The sequence below is a fragment of the Harpia harpyja genome, chromosome 4 (genome assembly GCF_026419915.1).
Source record: "Harpia harpyja isolate bHarHar1 chromosome 4, bHarHar1 primary haplotype, whole genome shotgun sequence".
NCBI lineage: Eukaryota > Metazoa > Chordata > Aves > Accipitriformes > Accipitridae > Harpia > Harpia harpyja.
Genome location: NC_068943.1, coordinates 26073055 through 26100628, shown reverse-complemented (window position 1 = coordinate 26100628; position 27574 = coordinate 26073055).

The following is a 27574-nucleotide window of genomic DNA, read 5'->3' as shown; positions in this document are numbered from 1 at the left end:
AGGGAGCTCACTCCTGAAGAGACAAGGGGAGCAGGACATTAAAACGGTTCTATCCCAATCTAAACATTAGATCAGATTACTGACAAAGATACACTCTATGCTGCTAGGGAGTAGCCTTAAACATTGGATCCCTGGTCATCTGCATTGCTTAATTGTTATCTTTCTCCCTGGCTATGTCTTACACCACTCCAACTGGCTTTCCAGAAGACAAATCTATTAAAGAGAGAGCTAATCCTAAACAGTGTGGATGCAAGTCGGTCTTAATTGCTTGGTTTCAGAGTCAAGGATCGGTCCCTGATCATCTGTCATTTAGCCATATTGACATAGTCAACAGAAGACTGAATGAATAAAGAAGCATTTGAAAAGATGTAAAGGTGTGTGGGGAGCACAAGAGGCAAATTAGAAGAAAGTGTTAGTGCTGTTTGTTGTAATAGCACTTTGAAGCCTTTGTGCTACGTGTGATAAAAGTACAGAACAAAAAGATAAGTTTGGCCTGTACAAAACTTGCAATCAAATTTAAAAGACTAGAGGCCAAAATAGGATGTTGTCAGACAGCAGGGGAGGAAGAAAGTAAATTCTGAGTTGATGCTCCCCGGTAGTAGTGGAGAGGCTAATTATTGGAAAGCAATAGAAGTACCCATATTTTTTCAGGATCTTAAAAGCAAAGGAGGTTTACAAAGAAGGAAAAGCAGTGAAAAGTAAAAAGCAAGTAACAAAAAAGAGGAGAAAATAAGAGAAGAGGTGACACTCATTGTCCTCAACCACATTCACAAAAACAGTTCCAAAATCAAGGAGTGAATTTGTCCTCAACTTGGAACTTTCTGGCCATATTCTTAATGTTATTTCATGTAACTTTTATGACTCATTCACCGACTGTAAATTACTGAAGTTACCAGCAGGTTTCATTAAATATTTTCCTAATTTTTATAGTTACTTAGTTGAAGAAGCATTAATCTCAAAGAATGCAATAAATTTGTCAATATTTCCCAGAACAATTGGATGTAATAAATTTTCTTATATGAAGTTAAAATCTTTATGCTGTTGTTACAAATAATTGTTGCGTAGCAAAGGAAAGATGCCCATCAGTTACTCCTGGTGAGATTCCAGGGTGTATTAACACATATTGAATATGCAATTTCAGAATGCCATTACAATTAAATGAATAATGAGGACTCTATTTGCTGTGATTTCTATTGCTATTAAACTGGCTTTTTGTTCTTTAAAGGAAGCTACATAACATTGCTCTAATTTCTCTGATTTTTTGTAATATTGTTCTGATTTTTATGCTCCTCAGTGATAGGAAGAGTGGATGTTTCTATTCTCCCATCTGGAAGGTCATGAGTACACTAGAAGAAGCACCATATGAAAGCAGAATGCATTGCATTATTTCATAGAAGAAGGAAGGTTTCAAGGAAAATGCTTAACAGTGCTTGGCAAACAATCTCAACCTCTCTCTCCAGTGGCAAATGCAAACACTGATGTTTCAGTCCAGTACTCTCCTTATTCCAGTATCTTATCTCTAACAGTAGCCAATGCTGAGGCATCCTAAGCATGAACAAGAAAATGAAAAAAATGTGCTTCTACTTATCACATACAAGCAATTACAATTACCAAATACACAGTTCCATGTCTGTGCAGCCTGTCTGAAGCTTAAAACTGATGTCCTCAAGGTTGGACAATATTATTCACCCAGCTAAACAAATCGTAAAAATAAGGATCTGTTTTGGGAATAGTTTTTAATCTCCTTTTGGAGAAATATCCAGAAGTTCGTATTACCTACTGTCCTCAAACACTCAGTGGGTGCAGGAGTTATGTGGCTAAGTATAGGTGGCAATCCCATTTAAGATGCTGCACTGTGTCTTCATGTTGATAAGAGAAAGAAATTTACACTGAGAACAATAACTCACTGGAGCAACTTCCCCAGGGACGTGGTAGAATCCCCATCACTGGAGTTTTTCAAGATGTAATTTGACAGGGTCCTAGACAATCTTACCTAGGCTCCCCTTCCCACAAAATTTGGACCAGGTGATCTTTCAAGATCCTTTCCAACCTGGGCTGTTCTATGATTCTATGATTGTACCTGTGGTGGGTTGACCTTGGCCAGCTGCCAGACACCCATCCAGTCATTCCTCTCAACAGGACAGAGAGAGAAAATAAGGTAAAAAACCTCACTGATGGTCAAGATAAAGACAAGGAGATCATCTACCATGGACAAAACAGACTTGATTTAGGAAAAAATAATTTAATTTAATGATAATTTAAATAGATTTGGATAGTGAGAAACAAAGACTAAATTGAAACAACACTGGGCACCACTGAAGAGTCTGGCTCCATCTTGTTTACTCCTCCTCATCATGCAGTTATACAAATCATAAGATTCCTCTGAGCCTTCCTTTTCCAGGCTGAGCAATCCCAGCTTCCTCAGCCTCTCCTTGTGCATCAGAGGCTCCGATTCCTTCGTCATGTTTGTAGCTCTTTGCTGGACTTGCTTCAGTCTATGTTCATCTTGCACTGGGGTACCCAGAACAGGACCCAACATTCTAGGATGTGTCTCATCAAGGCTGAGCAGAGGGGAAGGATCACCTCCCTCCACCCTTTTTTGTCTTTCTTAAGAGTAATTTTTGCTTTCTTATAGGCCTCAGGAACCTCCCCCAGTTTCCACGACCTTACAAAGATAATCAAGAGTGGCCTTGCATGGACATCAGCCAGCTCCCTCAGGACTTGTGAGTGCATCACATCAAGTCCTATGGAATTCTATACATCTAGTTTGTTTAAATGTTCCTTAACCTGATCCTCCTCCACAATGAGGGTAAGTAAGTAAGTTGTCTGCTCTGAACTTTCACACTGGTCTCAGGGACCTGGGATTCCTGAAGACCAGTCTTACTAGTAAAGACCAAGATGAAGAAGACTTTGAGTACCTCAGCCTTTTCCTTGTCCTTTGTCATCAGGCCCCTTATCCCATTCAGCAGTGGGCCCATATTTCCCTCAGTCCTCCTTTTCCTGTTGATGTATCTGTAGAAGCCCTTCTTATTAACCTTTAGGTCCCTTACCAAATTCAGCTCCAGGTGGGTCTGCTTTGGCTTCCCAAACCTGATTCCCTCATGTTCAGACAGTGTCTCTCTATTTTTCACAGGTCACCTGTCCCTGCTTCTAGCTCTTGTACACCTCCTTTTTATGTCTAAGTTTAGTCAGCATTTCCTTGCTCATCCATGCAGGTCTGCTGCTGCCAGTCCTGCTCAACAGCATTGGCCATTTTTCACCTTGGAGGAGGTGAACCCTGAATATCAACCAGTTCTTCTGGACCCTTCTTCTCTCCAGGGCTCTATCAGGTTATCATTAATGCAATCCAGAAACCTCCTGGATTACTTGTGCCCTGCTGTATTGTTCTTCCAGCAGATAATGGGCAGCCTATACCACCTCAGGTTCCAAGTTCAGGTTAGGTTCCAAACTTTTATATATATATATAAAGTTAGACAAGATGAACCCACTTATTTATCTATTAGAGGATAGCCTGTAATTCCAGAAAATCCATAGAGTTGTTCTTAGTCATATGTTCTTATACAAGAAAACATAATAAATGGAGCCACTGTCCCTTCTCCTTTTCTATCTTCCAGACACCTTCTGTGACCAGAAGGGAAAGAACTGTCAGGAGGCATCAAACTATTGTTTCTTTCATTTTGAGTGCACAAGTCCAAGAGTCACCAAGCTTTTTTCTTTCATGAGCATGAGATGCAACTTCATGTCACAACTAACCTTAGTTCTACATGTATTTGCCAAAGACTATTGCCGATAGTGCTGATAGCACAAAAGTGCTTTTTTTCCTTTCTATCATCTGAATTCCATTTAAAAAAAAAAAAATCTGCACCAGGCCTGTTTATTTCCAGGGAGGCAATTCTGAACTATGTGATCCTCTGAATCAATAAAAACATCAGCTTGAAGTTAGAAAGCTGTAAGCTATTTATCTCCTGTACTCTTCTGTAAAGGAGCTGAGGGGGAGACACTATTTTAACATATTGCTATTCACTCCAAAAGCTGAATTATGTGCATAGTAATTGTTATTAATTATTCATTTCATGACTGTGTTATGAAGGGAAAATAAAGTACTGTCCAACCACAACAAATCCAACTCCAGATCTCAGAGTTGCATTTAAAACATGAATCTGTTTCCCCAGGGCTGTAATTGTAGGAGTTGGATAGCACTTTGATGGAAATCATCTGACTCTGTCTCTCTGCCTCAGCTGGCCGGCAGCTTACTAGCAGCACAAGTCATAAGGATTTCTTAGTTTGCACATACTATCTCTACCACATGAATCAGTTCCTTATAGTGCTGCCCTCAGTGGGCAAGTACTGCCAATATCTACTAGTTCAGAAACTCAAGTCCAGACCTTAAAAAAAATGGGGTTTAGGGAAGAAAAGGAAGTACTGATGGTTCATGATTGCTTGTGCTCTAAAATAAAGGGTAAAGGTAGAGGGAAGCCTGAGGTTATCATTGGTTTATTCCAGCTTTAGTCACTACTGTCTGTCAATAACTAAGTATGGTCAGGCTAGTATTTCTATGTGCTCCAGCTATAACTCAGTGACTGAAAATTGCTGTATATAATAGGTCTCTCTCTTCCCTACCAGTAAACACTGAGTTCTAATTCAAAGCAATTTCAGTGTTATCCAGCCCCATACACAATACGAATTGATGATCTGCTCTTTCACCTGTTTCTGTTCTTTGTGACAAATTGTTCTGATAAACCAGAAAATTAAACCATGTCTGGAGGAGCCAGACTAAACTCCATAAAAAAATAGAAGAAATAGGATAAATACTTATTTGGAACAGACAGGCATTTTGATGAAACCTTAACTATAAATCATAGTGACTAATCATACATGACAGTGTTCAGAATGACATACAACACACTTTTAAAAACAGATGTGCAAAGGAGTCAGCACAAATTCAAAAAGAAATAAAAGCGGGAGCTATAAACTTGTAAAGAGTGTGATTATCCTTTTAATTATGTAACCTACCCTGAAATCTTCCACTGAATGAGGGCATACTGCTGTCTTCTCCAAACAATGAAGAAAAAAATAATAACAACAATAACACAGCAGAAACTAGAAATCGTACCAGTGACTTAGGTGACAAATTTCACACCTGGAATAACAAACAGCAAAAAGAGTGAATACTTTGAGAACATCATATATGCTGTAAATTTTCTGCTTATAAACAATACTTAAATATACTAGCAAAAGAATGGATAAAATGTGTTAGAAGTTGCAAAACCTCAATAAGGAACTGTTTATGTATTGTCAAAGCATAGAATTTTCCACACTGAACTGAGCTACTAATATTCCACAAAAGATATAATATGAGTGAAAAAATGCAGTACCTAGCTGGTTGTTGAGGAGGAAAATACTTCCTATCTTACAAAAGGTACCATTTTAAGTCTTGAAGAATCATACTGTATTGCTCTTCTATTTCATAAGGTACTGGGACTAAAGAAATTAGTGACTCCTTTTAAAATTACTTCATTCCACTAAAAGACATGAAGTAAGCATTTAATCCCACAGTATTCTTCACTTAGGAAATTCCATTGACCTCAGAACTCGACTCTGGATATACACAATGGTAACTTTTATCCAATTTTTCCCCATGGGCACTTCCTGAGGCTTGCCCAAGTAAAAATGTGATCTATCTTTTCTATCAGGCTACAGAACACAAAAATCAGTGCCTCAGAATCTGAGCTTTGTCTGCATTCATTTCTACTGTGTGCAAGAACTGTAATGGGTTTGCATTGAATTTGGATTTCACTGATTTAGGAAGAAAGATTAAAAGTCTTCACCTCACTGAAGCCCTGAGTTACACTGCAGTAATTTCCTTTTTAAACCATGTGCAGCAATTACTCTGCATCATAGATGTAGCACTGGAAGGCTAGTTATGTTTTGATTCTCCTTGCTGCTCATATGTCTTTAACTCTCAGATATTATCCTCCTGGTATCAGGGACTTTAAAAACAAAATAAAAAGATGAGCCTTCAAAGGGTTCTAAAGAAAAAGGAAATGTCTGCTTGATTATATTATGTTCCTTTAGGCCTTTATCCAAAGCCCACTAAAATCAATGGATAGACTCCTATATACTTCAGAAGGCTATAGGCCCTTATTTTCTATCTGTTCGTAGCGGTATACAAACAACCACCTTTTAAAATTGTGAGACGGGGTGAATTAGGGTGGGTAGAGGCTTCCCATTCTTTGTGAGGAATCCAGGCAAATAGGAACTTCAGAATTATATAATGTCACTCAAAACTTCTAATCATTCACAGTGCTCTTCCAGCATATCCACTGTAGTTGAATTATCACAAATGAGGACATTACAGGTTTTTGAATCCTTCCTTCTAAGTAATCTGAAAAGACTAGAAAAAGCATTCATCTAAGTGCAGAAATTTCCTAAACTGGCATGCTGACAAAGATCAACTTCATCATCTCATTCCTCCTTCATCACCCCCTCAAAAAAAGCAGAGATTTACTTGTATTTTGCAAAGAAGATTTCTCTTACTATACTTATCTTTAAATCAAAATATGAAGGAAAAAAACCAAACCTCTGTTTTGCCCTTTGTTCACAGCAAAAGAAACATTTTTCTCCAATCACCCACTGATTGAGATTCTGAGAGCTTGCTTGTTCAGAGAAAAATAAATAAATAAAATGTATAGCCAATAAGAGTATTATAATTTGCAAGCATTATAATTTGGCAATATAAGTGTTATGTCAATCAGTCACCCTCTGCTACATCATATGAACATGTCTGTTGGGAAAAGCTTTGATCCACCCTGGCACCTGAAGTTGAGAGAAGTATCAAAGTCACTCTACCGCAGAGATGAAAGTGAACACTCATCTGTAACACAACAAATAGAAATAGATGAGCACAGAAAACACGACTCACAGCTAAGTGCTTTCCCATATCTAGTATACATAAGCCAACTAACTGGTGGCATTATGTTCAACAGGAGAAAAGGGAGTCTTTGTATTATAATAGCTCTTTGCAGGTTCAGAACTAAGATGACAGCTGGAGGAGGCACGGTCCTATTTTTTATCCTGAGAGTGTAGGAAGGCGAGGGAGATGATACAGCACTCTATTCATGTCTGTTCTGAAAGTGTTAGTCTTGTTCTTAAGTTAATACGGGAAATATGGTTCATGGTAGTGTCTTATGATATGCTACATAGCCATTGGTTATTGCAGTTGGTATCGCAAAAGCCATTCTAATGAAGTGGTTGTATTGCTTTGCTTGTACATGACATCTTTGTTTTTGACAAGGTCTGGAAGAAATAAGAGCATTTATGTGACTCTCAACCTACAAATAAGTTAGCAAAAATTTTAAAAATGTCATTTCAGTTGGAGTAAATGTCAATTTTCCTACCAAATGGAAAAGATGGTTACAGATATTGCAGTAACGATGAATCTTCAGATACTGTAGACAATATATTACTGTTGTCCCTGATGCCTCCCTCATACAAGATTGGTTATGCAAGTATGTGCCCTAGGACTTGTGATGCTCCTGTGTTAGAGTATGAAATACATTAAACCCACAATTCTGCTTCACATCCCATGATGCTGGGCACTCCAAACACAGTAATTTATGAAAACTCAAATCTTTTCTCAGATCTTCAAGCAAGTATCAGTATGGCTCACAATAAAGATAACTGGCCAGCAACATCTCAGGAAAACAGGAGTGACAGGAGAATCTATGGAGCCGTAAGCAATTCTGTGTCAGCATGGACCAGAGAACATGTTAAGCCCTTGTAGATTATTATAAAGACAAGACTGACCAAAACATTACACATCTTGCTGAAATTGCTAGGAAAATCATATTCATGAGACAACTTGCAGACACTGCTTCCATTCCAACCTCATTGTAAACAGGGTGCAAAACAGGGTGTGCTTTACGCAGAAACAGTAACTGCCTTGTTCCAAAGGCAGGAAATGCTCACTTGGCAAATTAACCTGTTAAAACTTCAGTTATCATTTTTCTTAGGATGCATCAGGATCAAGTTAAAATGCCCAGCTGAAACAATAAAAAGTAGGGCATACAAGTGCAAAATATGCAAATACCCAGGATCGTTTTGGAACCGAATGCCATGAAAGTAGCTTGTATGCATTCCTATACATGCTATAGAACGCAATGTAGGTAGTAGAATTCAACAGCATATGTTCAGCAAAAAAGAGATTTTCCATCCTACTTGATAAGGAAACCACTGAGTCTTGGAATAGGTTTAATCAAAATGAAGAGACAGCTTTCTGGCTTAACCCGTAAATTTCTTGCACATTAAAATGCAAAAACAGTCGTCAGTGTCCACTGCAGGGTTCTATTCTGGAAAAAATATTCCAAAATGAGGAACTCCAACTATTTATCTGCAACAGAAAAGAATTAAACTTTAGTCTTCAGAGGAAGGATCATCCCCATCATCTTCAGCATCTTCCTACCCAATCCTTACTTAATACCTTTTATCTCTCTTCTAGAGCATATCAGGTTTTTCTGTGCTGAACTCTGAGAGTTGTGGCCTTTAGGGCATGATCTCCAACTGTTAATCATAGATAAGGTCCCATGCCAGAAAGAAATAAAAGGGTCAACTGAACAGATAGAAAGCAGTAATAATTAGTAATCACAGAATCACTCAATGGTTGAGATCACTCAGTCTAACCTTCCCTGCTCAGAGCAGGGTCAGCAAAAGAAGATTTCTCAGGACTCTTGTCAGTCCAGTTTTGAACACCTACAAGGGTGGAGACTCCACAGTCTCCCTGAGCAACCTGTTCTAGTGTTTCACCACTCTCACATTAAAATAATTTTTCTTATGTTCCTGTATTTCAGTTTGTGCCTATTGCTTCTTGTCTTTTCAATGGATGCGACTAAAAGTTTGGCTCCATCTTCTTTATTTCTCTCCCTGCCCCCAATCAGGTATTTATGCACATTTATAAGATCCGCCTGCGCCTTCTCTTCTCCAGGCTGAACAGTCCCAGCTCTCTCAGCCTCTCCTCATATGTCAGAGGTTCCAGTCCCTTCATCATCTTTCTGGCCCTTTGACAGTATGTCCCCCTCTCTCTTGCACTGGGGAGCCCAGAACTGGACCCAGCACTTTGAATGTGTCTCACCAGTGCTCAGTAGAGGGGAAGGATCACCTCCTTCCACCTGTTGGAAACACTTCCTCATGCAGCCCAGGAAGCTGTTGACCTCCTTTGCTGCAAAGTCACATTGCTGGCTCATGGACAACTTGCTGACCACCAGAACCCCCAGGTCTTTCTTTGCAAAGCTGCTTCCCAGTCAGTCCCCAGCCTTGCTGCATGGGATTGTTTCTCCCCAGTTTCAGGAGGTCTTGGCATTTCCCTTTGTTGAACTTCATGAGATGGTTCTTTGCCCATTTCTCCAACCTCTAGAGATCCCTCTGGATGGCAACACGACCATCTGTCATATCAACCAATATTCCCGGGTTTGTAATGCTATCTGCCTTGCCCCCCCCCCCCCGCCTCCTTCCTTATTCCTTCCCGGATAGAGGAAGTACTCCTCTAGAATACCTGAAAAACATTGCTACTTAATTAAGGGAGATAGAGGCTTCTTTTCATTTGCCTATGAAATAAGAAAGATCTTTGTATTTACAAAATATTTTTGTTGGAATACCTGGGGTATCTACCCACTCTCTCTGCTGGGAGGAAGAAAAACATGACTTGCACCCTAATCTTGGGATACTATCCAAAATCTTTTGGGTAAAGACCCCATCATAGCCCTCAGTGACTGACAAGATTAACTGCCACATATGCCATAGACTTCAAGCTACTCTACTACGAGTTTTTATTCCACTGCAAGCATGCCATTTCAGAGACAGGATTAGATATGGTATTCCAGTTCTTAAATTGCTGCATCATATCACCCAGACATAGGCTGAAAGAGTAATTTTTATAAAGACTGTACTCAGTGAATGCTCTGTTCCTAGACCAGGAAAAGGTGCTGCCAAAGAAACATGCTATTGGAAAAGAAATGTAAATTCCACTTTGTCAACTTAAATACTGCATATCAGGCAGAGATCTATGATTTTAAAAGTCTCTGGACTATTTATTATCACTAAAGAGGACAAGATTCAGAATAGCATGCAGTTGAGACAGAATCCACCTAACAGCTATAGCTAGGTGTCGTTCTTTGATTAAATAACATTCAGTTTTATTGCATTATACTAGTGCAAGTAAACTAAAAGCAGATTTGTATTTGAACTTTTGATTAAAATTTCAACTCCATCCTGAAATCTTTACAATATTCTCTTGCGGTTCATGGAATTTCCACCTTCAGTAGCTCTCAGGGTTTCGGTTTTCCACTCAGTCTGTAAAAAATTTGTTTCCATTTCCAGTTTTACATTTCCATTTTTTTCCATATTCATTTTAATTTCAGTCAGTACAAGTAGATTGATAAACCTAGAATGATATGAATCAAGTGAATTTGACCCCATCAATCTATGACTCTTCACCAAGGGGTACTGGAAATAAAGGAAGTCTGTCTTGTTTCTACCAGTTGTCCACCATACAGTGTACATGGCAGTCGTTAACAAAGAAATTTTAGTCTTGTCCTCTTAAGAGTTACTCTTGAAATCGTATTCCTTGTATTGGGTTTGCGTGGCAAGGTTTTGGTAGTTGGGGTCTATAGGGGTGGCTTCTGTGAGAAGCTGCTAGAAGCTTCCCCTGTGTCCGACAAAGCCAATGCCAGCCGGCTCTGAGATGGACCCGCCGCTGGCCAAGGCCGAGCCCATCAGCGATGGTGGTAGTGCCTCTGGGAGAACACGTTTAAGAAGGGAAAAAACCCCCTAGGCAACAGCAGCCGGAGAGAAGAGTGAGAATTTGTGAGAGCAACAGCCCTGCAGACCCCGAGGTCAGTGCAGAAGGAGGGGAGGAGGTGCTCCAAGCACCAGAGCAGAGATTCCCCTGCAGCCCGTGGGGAAGACCATGGTGAGGCAGGCTGTCCCCCTGCAGCCCGGGGAGGTCCATGGTGGAGCAGATCTCCACCTGCAGCCCCAGGGAAAGAGGAGCCCACGCTGGAGCAGGGGGATGCCCAAAGGAGGCTGTGACCCCGTGGGAAGCCTGTGCTGGACCAGGCTCCTGGCAGGAGCTGTGGCCCCGTGGAGAGAGGAGGCCACGCTGGAGCAGGTTTTCTGGCAGGACTTGTGACCCCGCGGGGGACCCACGCTGGAGCAGTCTGTGCCTGAAGGACTGCAGCCCGTGGAAGGGACCCATGCTGGAGCAGTTTGTGAAGAACTGCAGCCCATGGGAAGGGTTCACGTTGGAGAAGTTAATGGAGGACTGTCTCCTGTGGCAGGGACCCCACGCTGGAGCAGGGGAGGAGTGAGGAGTCCTCCCCCTGAGGAGGAAGTTGCGGCAGAGACAACATGTGATGAACTGACCCCAACCCCCATTCCCCGTCCCTCCGTGTCGCTGGAGGGGAGGAGGTAGAGAAAATCAGGAGTGGAGCTAAACCCAGGAAGAATGGAGGGGTGAGGGGAAGGTGTTTTTAAAATCTGGTTTTATTTCTCATTATCGTACTCTTGATTTGATTGGTAACAAACTGATTTCCCCAAGTCAAGTCTGTTTTGCCATGACGGTAATTGGTGAGTGATCTCTCCCTGTCCTTATCTCGACCCACAAGCCTTTCATTATATTTTCTCTCCCCTGTCCAGCTGAGGAGGGGAGTGATAGAGTGGCTTTGGTGGGCACCTGATGTCCAGCCAGGGTCAACGCACCACATTCCTTTAAACTAATGTTGGCCTGACTTTTAAAAGTTAGTTATCTACACTAACCTAGTAAAAATCAGTGAATGTTCAGATGGAGCCTCCTGTGTTTACTTTGTGCCTATTGCCCGTGGTCCTGCCACGGGGCACCACTGAAAAGAACCTGGCTCTGTATCAATATACATTGATAAGATCTTCCCCAGCTTTGTCTTCCCCAGGCTGAACAGTCCCAGCTCCCTCAGCCTCTCCTCATACATCAGATGCTCCAGGCTCCTCATCATCCTTGTGGCCTTTGCTGGGCTCTCTCCAGTTGCTCCAAATCTCTGGGGAATCCAGAACTAGACACAGCACTCCAAGTGTGGCCTCACAAGTGCTGAATGGAGGGGAAGGATCATCTCCCTCAACCTGCTGGCAACACTCCTCCTAATGCAGCCCAGGATGCCATTAGCCTTCTTTGTGGCAAGGACACGTTGCTAGCTATGTTCAAGATGTTGTGCAGCAGGACCCCCAGGTCCTTTTCTGACCAGCTGCTTTCCAGATGAGTGGCCCCAGCATATATTGGTGCCTGGGGTTGTTCCTCCCCAGGTGCAGGACTTTGCACTTCCCTCCGTTGAACTTCATGAGGTTCCTGTCAGCCTATTTCAAGTCATCAAGCTTTCTTCTATAGAAATTGGAGAGAAACTACTACCACCAGAGAGAGTGAGAGTATATTTAAGCTGATAGGCATCATCTTTTGTAAGTATCAGTCTCTTTCTGTCCAGTGAAGTAGGGGATCTATGTATAGCAGTATCTAAAACTGGTCAGATGAATTACAAGCTAAAAAGTTGCCCATTCATCTATGTAATAAAGGGAGTATAAAGGGAACCTGTGAGACAAGTTCAGATATAGGCATTACACTGTACCACCTTTTGCCAGACACTACATTTGGCTAGATGAATCCTACCACAGATGAATTCCTAGTTGAATGTGACCTAGGAATACCTCTGGGACATCACTTGTGACATTATTGTCCAGCTAAAGAAACAGTAATGAGATTTACAGTGTTGTGGGGCCTAAAGAGTGGGGCTGCTCCATGAAGGGGAATGAGCCATGAGCCCAGGGTGACCCCACCACGGGCAGTGCCCCTACCGATGGGCCACAGTCCCACTGGGTCTGAGAATGGTGGGCAAGACAAAGGTGGTAGTAGCAGGGAGCATTGATAGCCCTTGACAGAACAAGTGATGCACCAGAACCAGGTGTTCCGTTAGAAGAAAAAGGAGACTGGGCCAGAGGCAGGCCTGAGGACAAAGCTACAGTGTACATTCAAAGGGTCCATCCAGGAGGCACAGCTTGAGACAGATACCCCTACACCACACCTCATGCAGTGACTGAAATCCCAGTCCTGAGCTGAAATGGTGCTCCTGGGCACATGGACAAAGAGTGTCAGTCGGGGTCCCAGGTGAGGCTGCTCAGGGCCATTATGGCCTGACACAGTCAGGGGAAAAAAAAAAAATTACTATGTCATCGAATGGTTTTGACTTTTTACAAAGAAAAATGTAGAATTAACATGAGTTCATAATTGCAATGGTTTGGGGGCTAAAATGCACCTGTCGTTACACACAATTGGAAAAAACATCTACTCGTTTAAATTTTTTCCAGTCCAAACACAAATCTGGATTTATTTTCTTCTTAATGCTGATATCCATTTCTCTGAATTACCTAAGTGGATATAGAAAAAGATAGAATCCAATACATCAGATAATTTTTCATCTGACAGGTTTAATTAACTAACACAAATATTGTAATTTATTAGCACTTTTAATAATGTGACCTTCAACTGTTCCTCAGGGAAAAACAAACACTATAGACAAAGACATTTGTTCCAAAATGACAGTCACTAGTGAAACATTTTCTGTTCAGGATGTACAAACACTGTATTTCCAAAACAACCATATAATGTTTTTATTTGGGAAAGTTTTATGCACAACACATTATTCTTGTATTGTGACTAACAAAAAAACATATTTGACATTTATAATTCTGTTGCATTACAAAGGGGGGGAAATAAGGTAGTAGACTGAGCTTCATATTCATACATGATGATAAACAACAGTACTTTGCACTTATTTTCATTCTTAAGATGTCAAAACTCTTTATAAAAGAAACCAAATTTATATTCTTATTTTATAGGTGGCAATCCAAGGATATCTGAGGCAGAAAGACAGAATTACACAAGGTCACACAGCTGTTTATGGGAAACATAATTTCACCATATCAACTCTGTGAGATCAACAGAGTGAGAGTAGAAGATAGGTCTTGTGCTAACTTCCACCATGTCCTAGCTGGAATACAACCTTACGGTATGAAAACAACAGAAATTTGTTAGGTTTTTCCAGTAGTGGGTTTTTCAGGTCCTCAGAGGTGCAGCTATTAGCTATAATATAGTTCCAAAGTATAGTATTGGCTGTAGCATGGCAACCTAAAGTTCATGTTTGTTTTACTAAAGGAAAAGTTGGAACAGACAATTTTCACATTTTCTTTTTAATGGTCAGTTAATGAGAAACATTAAAGGGAATCAAGTTCAGTTCATATAGCATTTAATTCTTCATTCCTGTTTAACGGTATTTAGAGTAAAATAACCACACTTAATGCCTCTTTGGAAGGAAATCAGGTGATGAGCACAAAGGTGATTTGTTTCTTCAGGACTTTTCTGCACAGTAGTACATACCCGGTGAAAAGAAAGACCACAGCAAATTCAGAAGGAAATGTTAGCAAAGTACACAAAACCCCACAGTAATCCTGCAGTGAAGTACAGTTGTCAGCCAATCACTATCATACATTAGACAGTGCAAAAGAAAAGATCTTGAAAGTATGGAGAAAGTTAAGGACCACATGCCCAGCTATACTAAGATCTTGGCCACTCTCGGTTTCTTTTCTCCAGACTTAGAAATGCATTTTGAGGAATGGCTGTGAAAGTAGTTCCAACATGGTTCCAGCTCCTCCTTCTATGGTTATGGCCCCTGGAAGCTCATCAGTTCCTACCCTAACAACAGAGAACACTGTTGATGAATACCTTGGATTCTGAGAGTACTATGCTATCAGAAATGTTGCCTGCTCAACAGACAGCACCACTGAGTACCTTACTGTACCAAATAATCCATCTATCTATCTGTAGCATTTTTTCCAGGGACAAACAGTGCCAGCAATCAGAGCTAGTTTAAACAGTCAGATGAACCTGTGTTTAGAGATAAAATGACACATACATGCTTTGAGATGTTTACTCTTAAGATTACACTCTCAAAAAGTCATAGTATAACTAAAAGAGCTAAACTACACATGTACATTATATATACATGGTTGGACTTTATCCAGAAAATTAGTCCCACCAAAGTCAGTAAGTCAAACACAGTGAGCCAGTAAAACAAAATGATACAGTGTTGAACCATACCACTCAAAAGACAGGACAGATGACTAAGGCAGCCAGCAGTGAATTCATTCTCCTTCCTCAGATTTTATTTTACTGCTTTGATTTGCTATAAAAATTTAAAATTGAAATATTGTCCTTGGATATTTTGATTTAATTTATTGTAGCAAGCAGAAGCCTCATTTCACTGAAAGTGGCAATGTTTCTCTAGTGGACATAATCACTAGACCTACATAAAGGGATTTGGATTATTATTTGCAAAGTTTATCAGAAATTTTTTAGATTCAGAGTGTTATATACAGTGGATACAATTCATTGTAGTTTCAATTATTTTGACAGATAACTCCTTTTCCATTTGTATCAAGAAACAGTCAAGTTTTTCTCTGACCTATTTGAAGTGAGCAGCATTGAGATTCTTGTGTATTGTGTGCTATTGATAAAAACCTCATGAGAAGGCTAAAGAATACCGTTCAAACTTACTGTCTTCTTTTCACTTTGGATAAGCATCCAGATGCTTATCTGGGGTTTATCCAGGCCCGTCTGGTCAAGAAATCAGCCAGAGAATCTTAAAAGAATATGTGTGTTTATGTGATTTCCAGTACATCCTACTTTCAATCCATTTAATAAAAAAAATAAAAAAAGTTGTTACGCTGTAAGCTCACAGATCTGAGATTTCAGAGCAACTCACCTACTTTAATTAACCCTATCATCACACTTCCTTGACATGAAAATATTTTACTTCCATTTTGCAAAAAGGTTGAGTGTTTTGCCTACATACAAACAAGTATGTAACAGAAAAGTGAGAAGTGTATACACACAGCACTTCTCAGTTTTCATTAACAGCTGGAAACAAGACCTGCAAAAGTGCATCTGTCTAAAATAAGTCTTGTATTTTTCTTTTCCTTAAATTAATTCCTAAAGCCATTTTAATCTTTGGTTTTGTTTTGATAAATGGGAAAACAGTTACTAATGCATACTTTCAAAAAGTGAAAATATTGTGGCTATTGTAAATACTTCTTGGGCAATAGATGGTGAGGAGAGATGCTGAATACAATAAACCTTTCTTTTATGGCCTTCCAGGCAGAACCCACATGCCTATTTCTGCACACATCTATTAAAAGTCACCTTTAACTATGAGGTACCTGTAGTTGTGGAATAGCCATGCTGAAGTCCTAAATTATCATTCTGACCCACAGATGTCAAAAAGATTTTGCCGTTATCTTCAGCATTGAAACTTCAGTCTTTATTTTTGGAGAAAATATGCTTTACTCACCTAGACCTGTGGCAGTTTAAGACACCGATACCTCACGGCTATTGGCTCATGAGGTTATGGCCGGCACAGCAGAGTCAACAGAGGAAATCTGTGCTTCCACCTCAGTCAGTTCTCCATGAAGTCTGATTGGTGTTTTGATCTGAGATGCCAGATTTGCACTAACAGATGCTAATATTAAGGCAAAAGTTCCCTTTTGCTGAGTCTTTAGGAGGGTAGGATCCTGCATCAAAAGGATCATAACAGATGGTCAGGGTAGATAACGACTTAAACAAACAGAGCTTCACTGTTGAAGCACTAAGGCCTAGAAAAAGCACCTTGTTATTAAGCAAAATGAGTTGCAGAAGTTAGCCAAGCTTTCTTTGATTTTCCAGTTTCGTTCAGTCAGAGTTTGGGTTGTTTGTTTTTTTTTTTTCCCCAGCATTTATCCATACCTCAGCAGGAATTTTTACCTTTCTTGAATTTCATGAAGAATGAAAAAAAAGTTAGGTAACGTAAATTACTTCAAGAAAACTTTCCCTGAATCTATGAAATAAATTTTTGTCTCTTCTCTTTGCAAATTAAATTCAAATCTTCACAGAGTTTCTTGTATTTTTGCCTTGCAAATATGACAGCAATTACATTAAACCCCATAAATTTTCATACATTTTACATATTCCATTGGTCTTGGCCATTAATATAATAAAAAGAAGAAGAAAAAATCCTAAGGATATTTCTTAAGATTTTACATCAAGGTTAGGTAAATTTCCATACATCTAGGTTAAAGTCTTTGCTGATTATGCAGACATTTTCTATAGATTTCTCCTAGCCCTTAAATATGTTGTACACATCACATCTCTAGACAATTTAAGGCCAGGTTAACGTTTCAATAGATTTATCTAAAAAAGGTCAAATTATAATAAGATCTAAACAAAACGATCCTTTGGCTATTTCTATAACTTTCTTGATAATCTCCTGTGTAGATCAGTAAAAGTAATCCTGTAAAAAGAAAAAAAAAAAAAGGACTTCTGAAGCAGAGATATAAATCCACCAGGCATTCACAGATATTTCCACAGCCATGGGATTCTAAGTGCTGATAAGCACATCAGAGGTGATTAGCAATCTAAGTGTGGTACCCTCACAGAAGAACGTTTTCAGTAGTTCTGACACCAAAGCAATGGACAATCATCAGAAGTCAATCCTGACGTTATGTGTGACCGAAATGGAGAATGAAGAGAACACTAGAAAGTGATGTGGCATACTTTATGGCTTATTGTCCTGGTTTCAGCTGGGATAGAGTTAATTGTCTTCCTAGTAGCTGGTACGGTGCTATGTTTTGAGTTCAGTATGAGAAAAATGTTGATAACACACTGATGTTTTCAGTTGTTACTAAGTAGTGTTTAGTCTAAAGTCAAGGATTTTTCAGCTTCTCATGCCCAGCCAGCGAGAAAGCTGGAGGGGCACAAGAAGTTGGCACAGGACACAGCCAGGGCACCTGACCCAAACTGGCCAAAGGGGTATTCCATACCATGTGATGTCACATCTAGTATAGGAACTGGGGGGAGTGGGGGTGGGGGATCGCCGCTCGGGGTCTAATTGGGCATCGATCGGCGGGTGGTGAGCAATTGCACTGCGCATCATTTGTACATTCCAATCCTTTTATTATTGCTGTTGTCATTTTATTAGTGTTATCATTATCATTATTAGTTTCTTCCTTTCTGTTCTATTGAACCATTCTTATCTCAACCCAGTGAGTTTTACTTCTTTTCCTGATTTTCTCCCCCATCCCACTGGGTGTGGGGGGGAGTGAGTGAACGGCTGCATGGTGCTTAGTTGCTGGCTGGGGTTAAACCACAACACTTATTTTTGTGCTTTTGTTTTGCTTTTCCCCACCGATGATCTTCAACGTAAAAAATAATAATACCTGGTTTGACACTGAAAAAAATTATACCAAATGTACTGAAAAACAACCAACCAAAAAAAAAAAAGCCAAACCTTTGAATTTCTTTGACCGAATTGGTGATTTTGAGACTTCATTCCCTCTTCATTTCTCAGCTTATTTTCCAGTACTGGTGTACTGGGTCTGGTTGGGATAGAGTTAATTTTCTTCATAACAGCCTGGATGATGCTGTTTTGGATTTGTGACTAAAGCAGTGTTGATAACACAACAGTGATTTGGCTATTGCTGAGCAGTATTTGCCCAGCATTAAGGCTTTCTGTCTTTCCCACTCTGCCCCTGCAGTGAGTAAGGCTGAGGGTGGGCAACAATTTGGGAGGGACACAACCTGGACAGCTGACCCAAATTGACCAAAGGAATATTCCATGTCATATAGCATCATTTTCAGCAATAAAAACTGAGGGGAGTTTTTTTGGGGGGTACTAGTCATTGCTCAGACACTGGATGGGCTTCGGTCTACTTGTGGGAAGTGGCGAGTGATTGCCTTTGCATCCGGTTTTTTTTCCCCTTCCTTCCTCTTTCCTTTGCTTATTAAACTGTCTTTATCTCAACCCATAAGTTTTCTCATTTTTGCTCTTCCTATTCTCTCCTTCATCCTGCTGGGGACAAAGAGTGAGCAGGCAGCTGTGTAGTGCCTAGCTGCTGGCCAGGGTCAATCCACCACAATTGGCATTAGAGGCTTTTTAATTGTCTTTACATCAAAGAAGGCATTTCTTACTATCTTAGTTCCTCCACATCCTGTGCATTGGTCTGTGTTCAGTGGTTCTTTCCTTTCCGGCTTCCAGCTTTATCATCAATTTTATCCTTAGTGCATGCTGAAATTTGATACTAAATTCAACACATCCAGCAAATCTGAGTTCTGCCAAAACTGTCAGGAAGCGGAGATTACAAGGATGAATCTAATCTTATAATTCTATTGCCATAGTCTAGGAATATCTTGCAAACCTCGTTCATGTGTGATTTTCTGAGTGAAGTACCATTGCCGTAGAGTCAGTAACTTAATAGAAGAGGCATCAACAATCAGGACAAAATACCTCAGAATAAAATACCATACACAGTTTATATGATAACAAACATAAAGGACAGTTTAGGCTTTCACTTGAGATAAATTTTATCTTTCATTTAAAGAAGTACTACAGAGTGCTGGATTGTCTCAAAACCTCTTCTCATAAAAGCCACTGGATTTCAGATGAGAGCAGGAAAACACATAGACACACAGAGATTGAGAATAATTGGGTGAAGGCTATAAGAGATTCAGCAGAATGATAGGATAATAAAGATATAAATTCCCTTTTTCCTAACAGCTAGTTCTTCTGTAGGTGACTAAAGAAAAAATGTCCATATAGCACTATGAGAAATGTACATTTTTTTAAATGAGAATGAGGTAGAATTTAGGATTGCAAATGCAAATGTGATCCCCCCAGAACCTGTCCAAGCTATAGGCACTTCCAGATTGACTGCTGTGCATTGAGGGATTGTTGTCATGCTGGCCTCTACACCCGACTGAGTCTGGATGGATCCTTAGACCAGGTGTTCATTTGCCGAAGTCCTAGGGAAGGCTTAACCTGGTAGGCACGCACAAAACATGCATAACCCACACCAGCCATGATCCACAGAAAACACTGGCCACACACACACATCCATTTTCATTCAGAACAGAGGAGAAAAAAGACAAACAAAAAACCCAGCAAAAGGTAGGGAGATCATACTTCCACACTCTCTCTTCACCTAATAGCTCTTGTCCTGGAAGGTGGTCAGGGTTTACTGCTTTCCTTACACTGAGAGCATTCAACCAGTAAAAAAGAGCTCAGCACTGATCTCTCCTCCAAAAAGTGTTGGTTTTCTTTGCTTCTCTTTGTTTTCTTTCTTCTTTTTTTTTTTTTTTTCTCTTTCCTTTTCCTAGTGACACTTCTAGAGAGTCCTAGAAGCAGAACCCAGCATGGTCACTCACCTCCTTTTCAGGGACACCCATAGTACCAGAGCTAGAGAGATGTCCATCTTCTTTCCACTGTGATGAACAGTGGATTGTTTTCTAGAAAGCTACAAAGAGGTGCTTTTAATACCTTAACTTCACTAACCACTTTTGTGGTTAAGGCATCCCTTTGGAAAATGGTACTTGTGAATGCTAATGAAGGGAGGATTGCAGCAGGGGATCTTCCTTTAAATCTGCACTTTTCCAAGCATCCAATTTTTTGTTAAAAAAAAATGGGGCACCATCACTACTTTTTAAAAGTGAGAGCTCTATCTTCAAAGTAGGTTCTTTCTTTAGGAGAGGGCTTGAGGCTTGAAACCTCTAACAAACAAATGTGCTTCCCTAGGCCTCCTGAGTTAAGCGTCTGTACTCTGAAAAAGCATGGAAGGTAGGACTGAGCCTTGAACCTGTGGTTGAACCAAGTCACTTACAGATGACTTCCAGGCGATCTAAAGACTGTTAACCCCCTTTCTGAAGCACTTCTCCTTACAGGCTTCATAGGGAAGCTCCTAAGCTCAGGATGGGACATCCAGTCAAGGATGAGGCATCCAAAAGTAAGACTTAGCAATGCTAAGAAAAAAACCCAGAGATATTCCTTCAGATACCTAGATCTTTCTTCATGAAAGTCACCTCTGGAATGCAACATACACCCCTTCAAATTGGTACCTGCATACAGGAATAAAAACACATAATAAATTAACATTTTAAAAGTGTGTGGCAGCAGATAATAAAAAGGTGCCAACAAATAATGAGAGGCAGATAAATGGCACTGAAACACTCATTACAGTTATAACTGTCGATGGCACTATATCATTTGCCTTTTCTTTCCATGTTGTAGGAATTTTTTTTAGGAGACAATGCTCTTAGCACATGTGAGAAAGTGTAAATTGAGTGGGAGGGAAGAGAATGGAGATAGATTATGGCACAATACACAAACTACTAGGGAGGGTGTCATGTACCAAGGTGAAGGGGAGTCTCACCATGGTGGAGGTATTACAAAACCAACCCTATGCTTATAACATTAATACTAAGATAGTGAAAATGGGCCAAAAGCAAAATTGTGGAAGCACAGAATTTACCTTATAAGCAACATTCTTTAAAGACATACCAATGTAGGATATCTATAAAAGTGAATATTATTGTGGTCCCAGAAAGCAGGCCTGAGGATTGTTTGACATGACCTTCTGTTAAAGAAATGTGTTGAATAACATGTGAGAAAGGAGCTGTCATAGGATTCCACCTAAGTGCTCCAGGGCCTGTAAAGATGACTTTCTTAGGGAGCTCTAAATGTTTGTTCACTTCTAAGCAGACTTCAGGCTAGAACACTATCCTATAGTTTTCTTTGAACTAGACTGCATTCTGTAAATTATGAAGAAGTGATTTTTCATTCAAAATCTACTTCAGCCCCGTGCAGAGCTCTACTGCCTTGTAAAGCAAAAAGCTGGAATGTGGATTGCCTGGACAGTGTTTTGAAAAAAGTTCATTGCAGAGATTAAATGAATCACTTTTCAAAAGATACCCCAGAAGCTAAGGCTGCCTCTAAGATGCAGGCGTGCTTCTGAGCAACCAGGATAAGCTGAAAGCAGCTACCTCCAAGATGGAAAAAACTCTGAAAAAAAGAAAAGCAGTGCAGGTACGTGGGTTTGGTGGGAATTATCTCAGTTGTCAATTTGGACAACTGACTCATTTAGCCTCTGAAGGGCACTAAAGCAGCCATGCACATGACTACTAAGATGCAGCCACTGAGAACAATGCAAAGTTGCAGGATAATGAACTATTTTAGATGTGTGGCCTTTGCCTGCTATGTTGAAAAAGACATTTCTTTCATACGAGGCTTCCTGACAGAAGATGTAGTGCACTTTGGGAATTTCCTGTTGATTTCCATAAGAAAAATACAGAAATTTATTTTTCTCAGTAACTGCACTCTGAGATAAAACATTTAATAACTCAACTGCTAAATGTATAGCAAAGGTAATTTAGTAAAAAAAAAATTAAAATCCTATGGTTATATCTTGTACATATTAAAGTATTTTTCTACTTATATATCTTTATTCTCTTCCAGACGGAAACTTCTCCTTTTGTGAATGCTTTGCCTCTAGCCGTTTAAGAAATTTTAAAACTCTGGTTTTTATTTTTTCCACACTTTCTTTCTACTGCTTAGAATTAAGAAAAAAAATCAAAAAGAAAAAAGAAATTCTTCAGTAAAAGCAGTAATAATATTGCAGCATAGTATTTTAGTTAAAGAAAATAGCTTATCTAGGATGACATTATGGGTTAATTTTCAAGCAGAAAAAGCTATGCCGTGCTTTGTGCTTGAGACTCCCTAGTACAAACAATCTCCACTAGTTTGCTCTAAACCGCTCTCTGAGTTTATTTGTATGAATGCTTATTACCAGATGACCTGTTTAGCAACTTCATAATAATATCACCTATTTAAATTGAAAGCTATGATTTTTGCATTGGCACAGTTTTCTCAGATCCATATGCTTAACACTCTTCATACATTCTTAATACTTTTCATACAAGGTGGTGAAATGTCAAATACTATATACCTATACAGCAATGGAAAGCACAAAAAAAAGTTTGTTGTCAAGGTAGACCAATAGAATGTATTTACCAGAATGAATATTTCACAGTTATGCATGTTGTTGATCCACTCCTACCTTCCCTGAAGTTTTAAAGAACCATACCTGTATTATACAATTTCTGGAAACTGCCACTTAAAGTAAATTTCCAAATCATGAAACCTGATTATTTAAGGAATGTACTCTCCATGTATGTTTACATGCTTGAACGGGCTAATGGAAAGCTTCTATTAAGATCTCCTTAATGTCCCCTACATTATTACTTATACAGCACTATAAATGTATGAGACATTTGCAGATTAATAAAACAGAGAAGGAACTTACAACTTAAGGGGAAAAGCTTTTTGACTTTGCATCTTGTCCTAACAACATTGCCTCTGTACGTAGTCAAAGGGAAGACAGTTCTTTCATTGCCTCTGGGGAAAATTAGCTTGCGCCATTCAACTACAAGCAGACTTCCTCCATTGTTGGCTGAACTCTGCACGCTGCGGACTTGTGGGGCAGCACCAGCATGCACAGTCCATTTATTCTCTTCATCCATCTGCAAAAATGAAAGGGAAAGAGTAACCTTCAATGTCCTATCTTCATACCAAAGCATATATAACCTAAGGCTTTTATGTCCCTTTTTCTCCTCACCCCCGTTTATCTAGAAAAAAAAAAAATCTTGCTTTAATTCACTTAATTGTTGGTCGTTCAGAACTTCTTAAATTCTTTAAAGAGTGGAATATTATTTTCATCTTCCCAATACAAGGCCCAAGCATAAAAATATCTTTTCAATCTCAGCCAATGAATTATTCATGATCCCCCAGGCGGTGTGCTCCATATCATGAAATAAATAACTGTATTTGATAACGTCATTATCAAAGAAAGCCGTTTTCTTGATGTGAACAGAACATTAAAGATAGACTTATCAGTGCTCTTTTCACTCTGATCCCTGTCCACAGTACCAAGAGGAGACCCATATCTGCACCCCTATCTTGAAGAAGTACTTCTAGTGGGGAACTTTCAAAAGGAGATAAAAAGGGAGGAAGATTGGAGGACCTATCATGATTCTTCTTTCATCCACATGAAGTACTACAGCCATTTCCATCAGGACAAGAAAAGGGTACTTTATGAGGTTTTTTCATGGTTTAATGGACAGGAAGGTTTCTTTTTGGTGCAAATTTGATGGAACCAAGGCTGAAGTTGTGTGTGTGGGCATCATGTGGAGTGCACAATTTGGAACGTGAACACATAGCACTTTAGACATGTGCAGCACATACTTGGGCCTGGCAACTGGTTCACACTTGGCTGGCCACAGAGATGAGTTGTGGATGTACTGTCCTAGAGACCTAATGATGTGCAGCGGGTGAGAAACTGACCCTTAGCACACTGCATCAGTCGCTAATCAGTTAATCAGCATTTCTGTTACAATATTAACATTAAGATGAAAGTCTGACTCCTTTTCATTTTCTTTTAAAATACATCAGAACTGTTTTCCTTTCATGTCAGAATTTTTTTTTTGTTTGAAGTGCAGAAGTGAGAGAGTGGAGGGAAGGACATTCTTGGCTTTTTACCAATCAAAACGAGCCAAACTGGGTTAGAAAAATATGAAGGAATTTCTGAAGAAGGGGGTATATTAATTACCTGATTAACTTCATTTAGCATTTCTCTTCAGCTATAAATAAGTGTACACTTCAGTTAGACAGGTAGTTAGACACTTCTGTCCAGAAAAAATGACCTCTTTCCAAATACAAATATATTTACAGATGAAAGATAGAAAACTGGGTAGACAGAGTAACAACCTAGCTGAACAAATGCCAAAGGAATTCAAAGCTGGTTTGTAATAAGAAAAAGTGGTTTTGCCTGACTCTTCATTTACACTTGCTGTGTCTATAATTCTTGATACTTTCAGTCCAAGAAGAGGAAACAGTAATAACAAAATACAGCGTGATTATGTGTCATTTTTTTGTTCTCTGTTTCTAGAATCTCATGATCCTACAGGATTTCCTCCCTGCATCCTGCTCAAAAAGACAAAAACCACTAGCAACAGACTGAATCTTTAAATGCGTATTCAAACATTTTGAGGTTTGTCCATACAGAGTGCCTGCAGGATGCACCGAGTTCTTACACTCATGTAATTTGCACTAACAGCGTTAGGCTCAGCAGGTTCATCTGGACTCAAAACTTTTGAGTAGAGCCAAGACGGCAACTAGTGCAGATGTACAGCTGGAATATCTGTTCAAATATTGTACCTTTCCAGAAATACGTGGTTGAGTATTAAAAAAATTAAATTTCATTGCAGTCAACTTTATTCATTCTGAATGCTTGTACAATACCTCTAATACCTTCAGTTTGGAAATAAACTGACCTACAGCACTGAGTACCAGAATCCAATCTTCAGGGTCCCAGGGTACTTGCAAACCCATTTGAGATCAGCAATGCTTGCTAATGTTGACCACATCATATAAGCAAGAGTTAAGTATTCCCTGTTAAGTAGATAAGGTAACACTCACAAGACTTGATCACAAAGACTTGTGTGATAAAGCGGAACTTGGAATTTAGATGTATAAATGCAAGTACTACAATTCTGAAAAAAACTGACTCTGCTCTTGTCTGACTTAGAGGTACTGACTGTGCAGTGACTTCCCTATTATTCTACAGTGTTAATGCATTTATCCAAAGACCACTGAAGGTAAAATACATAAACAGCTGTTTGAATAGAGTCTTGAACAAAGCTCTTTTTCATTCAGGCGAATGCCTGAACCACTAAGCTAGAGTGATGCTTCACTTGTGGTCACTTTTGATATATTCTTCAGCTTTGTGTTGTGCATTGTCACAGTTTCAATGAGACAGGTTAAAAAGTGCCATTGCCTAGCATAACTTGTTGGTTTAGATAAAGGATATTGTGGAGCTAGTTATACCAAACTGGGAAATGAAACCAGTTCTATTCTCTCTGCGTGAATAACTCGATTGTATAAAAGATGGGGAGCTGTTGTGCCTTGAATCCTTTTATGGATCTAATCAATGTTATTAAACTACTCTCTCTTTAAATTTTTAATCGTGATAGTAACAAGATCCAACAAACTCTGTGATTGCTTTTACTATCCTTAACTCCCTTTCCGCAGAGCAGAACCCCCAAAAAGACAGGTGTCTTTACAAAAATGATGCCTGGACAGCAGAGAAAAAAAGACATCATGGAAGGCACTTGTTGCTGACAAGAAAACAGGTTGTAATGCAGCAAGTGCTTTGGCAAACCAAGAGGACCACATGGGGTGTGTCAAAATGTACCCAGCAGAAGAATTCTGTCTGCAAGCAGCCTGCGTACAGGCAATTATATTACAGACATTGGCACCAAGGGACAAAATCAACCTCAGAGGAGTGAATCAAATAGAGCTCAAGACACATGTTGTGAAATTGCGCCAAGAAATGGGCAAGCAGCCAATAAAGCATAAGGCAGCATGGTCAGAAATGAGTTGTGTCATGGCCTAACATATGGGATGAAGAAGAATCAGAAGAAACTCCTTCCCTGTCTCAAAGTCTGACACAAAGGATAAAGGTATGTCTTATCTGTCTCTTTCTCTAAGTGCCTGAGTATTTATAATATGCTTATCACAGAAAAGAAATTATTCATCTCTCTATTGAAGTCATCCTGAGAAGAGAGAGCTCCATAACATCAGTTAATGCTTGTAGTAAGAATCTAACTATTTTAAATATCTCTTCATAGAAAATGCATGGAGAAACTGATTGAATGGAAAACATCCTCTATTTGTTTATAGTAGCTATTTCAATTTAGCAGAGGTATCTCACTGTTGTATAACTACAAGACAGTTGAACCTGGTTAATTCTTCAAAAGTTCTGTAGCTTCAAATGAACACTATAAAAAGAAAAGTTTAAACATATATAAAACCTATAGAATTCTTCAGACATTGTAAAAATACAGGCATTCTTTCAGGGACAACTCTGTAATGAGAGAACACTATGAAGCCATAATTTTCCATTTGTTGGGGTTATATTATAAATTTTTAGCCTGGATAGATTAATATTTCAAATGTATATCAAATGTAGATTAATGTTTATATTTCTGGGCTATTTTGCCCAATTTCTTTACTGACTAATGGGTGAAATACACTAGGAATAATGATTTAACTATGTCCTACTCTCTAATAAGGAGGGAAAGGTTTGGGAGGGAATAGCAGAAATAAAAAACTTACGCTTTCTGTATGTTTTTTTTTTTTTCTTAAACAGAATAGAGAACAAAAAACTACGTTTGTTATCCAAGTTGCAATAAAAAGAGGGAGACTTTCTAATTTCACAAATGGGCCAAATGGGCCAGTGTGCAATCCAAAACTCTCAGAAACAACTTTAATGCTGCATGCTGCATAGCTGTCCAAGTTTAAGGCTGTTTGCACTGACTGAACTGTCATTTTGTGAAAAAGCAGAATTAAGAACAACATATGGGAAAAATTGTTTGCCTTTAAAATAACATTGTCTGGCAGGGAAGTGAGGGGAGGGAAAACAACACAGGGGAAACATTCCTTCATTATGGGGAAAGTGAAAAATCCCTGAAAAATTTCAAGGCAACTAACATCAAGAGCCAGAAGAGACAGGCTGTGCAAAGGCCAGCTTTGCATGCATTTCAGGCAGAAGCAGGAATATTTACGCCTAGTGATACTGTGTGTGCCCCAGA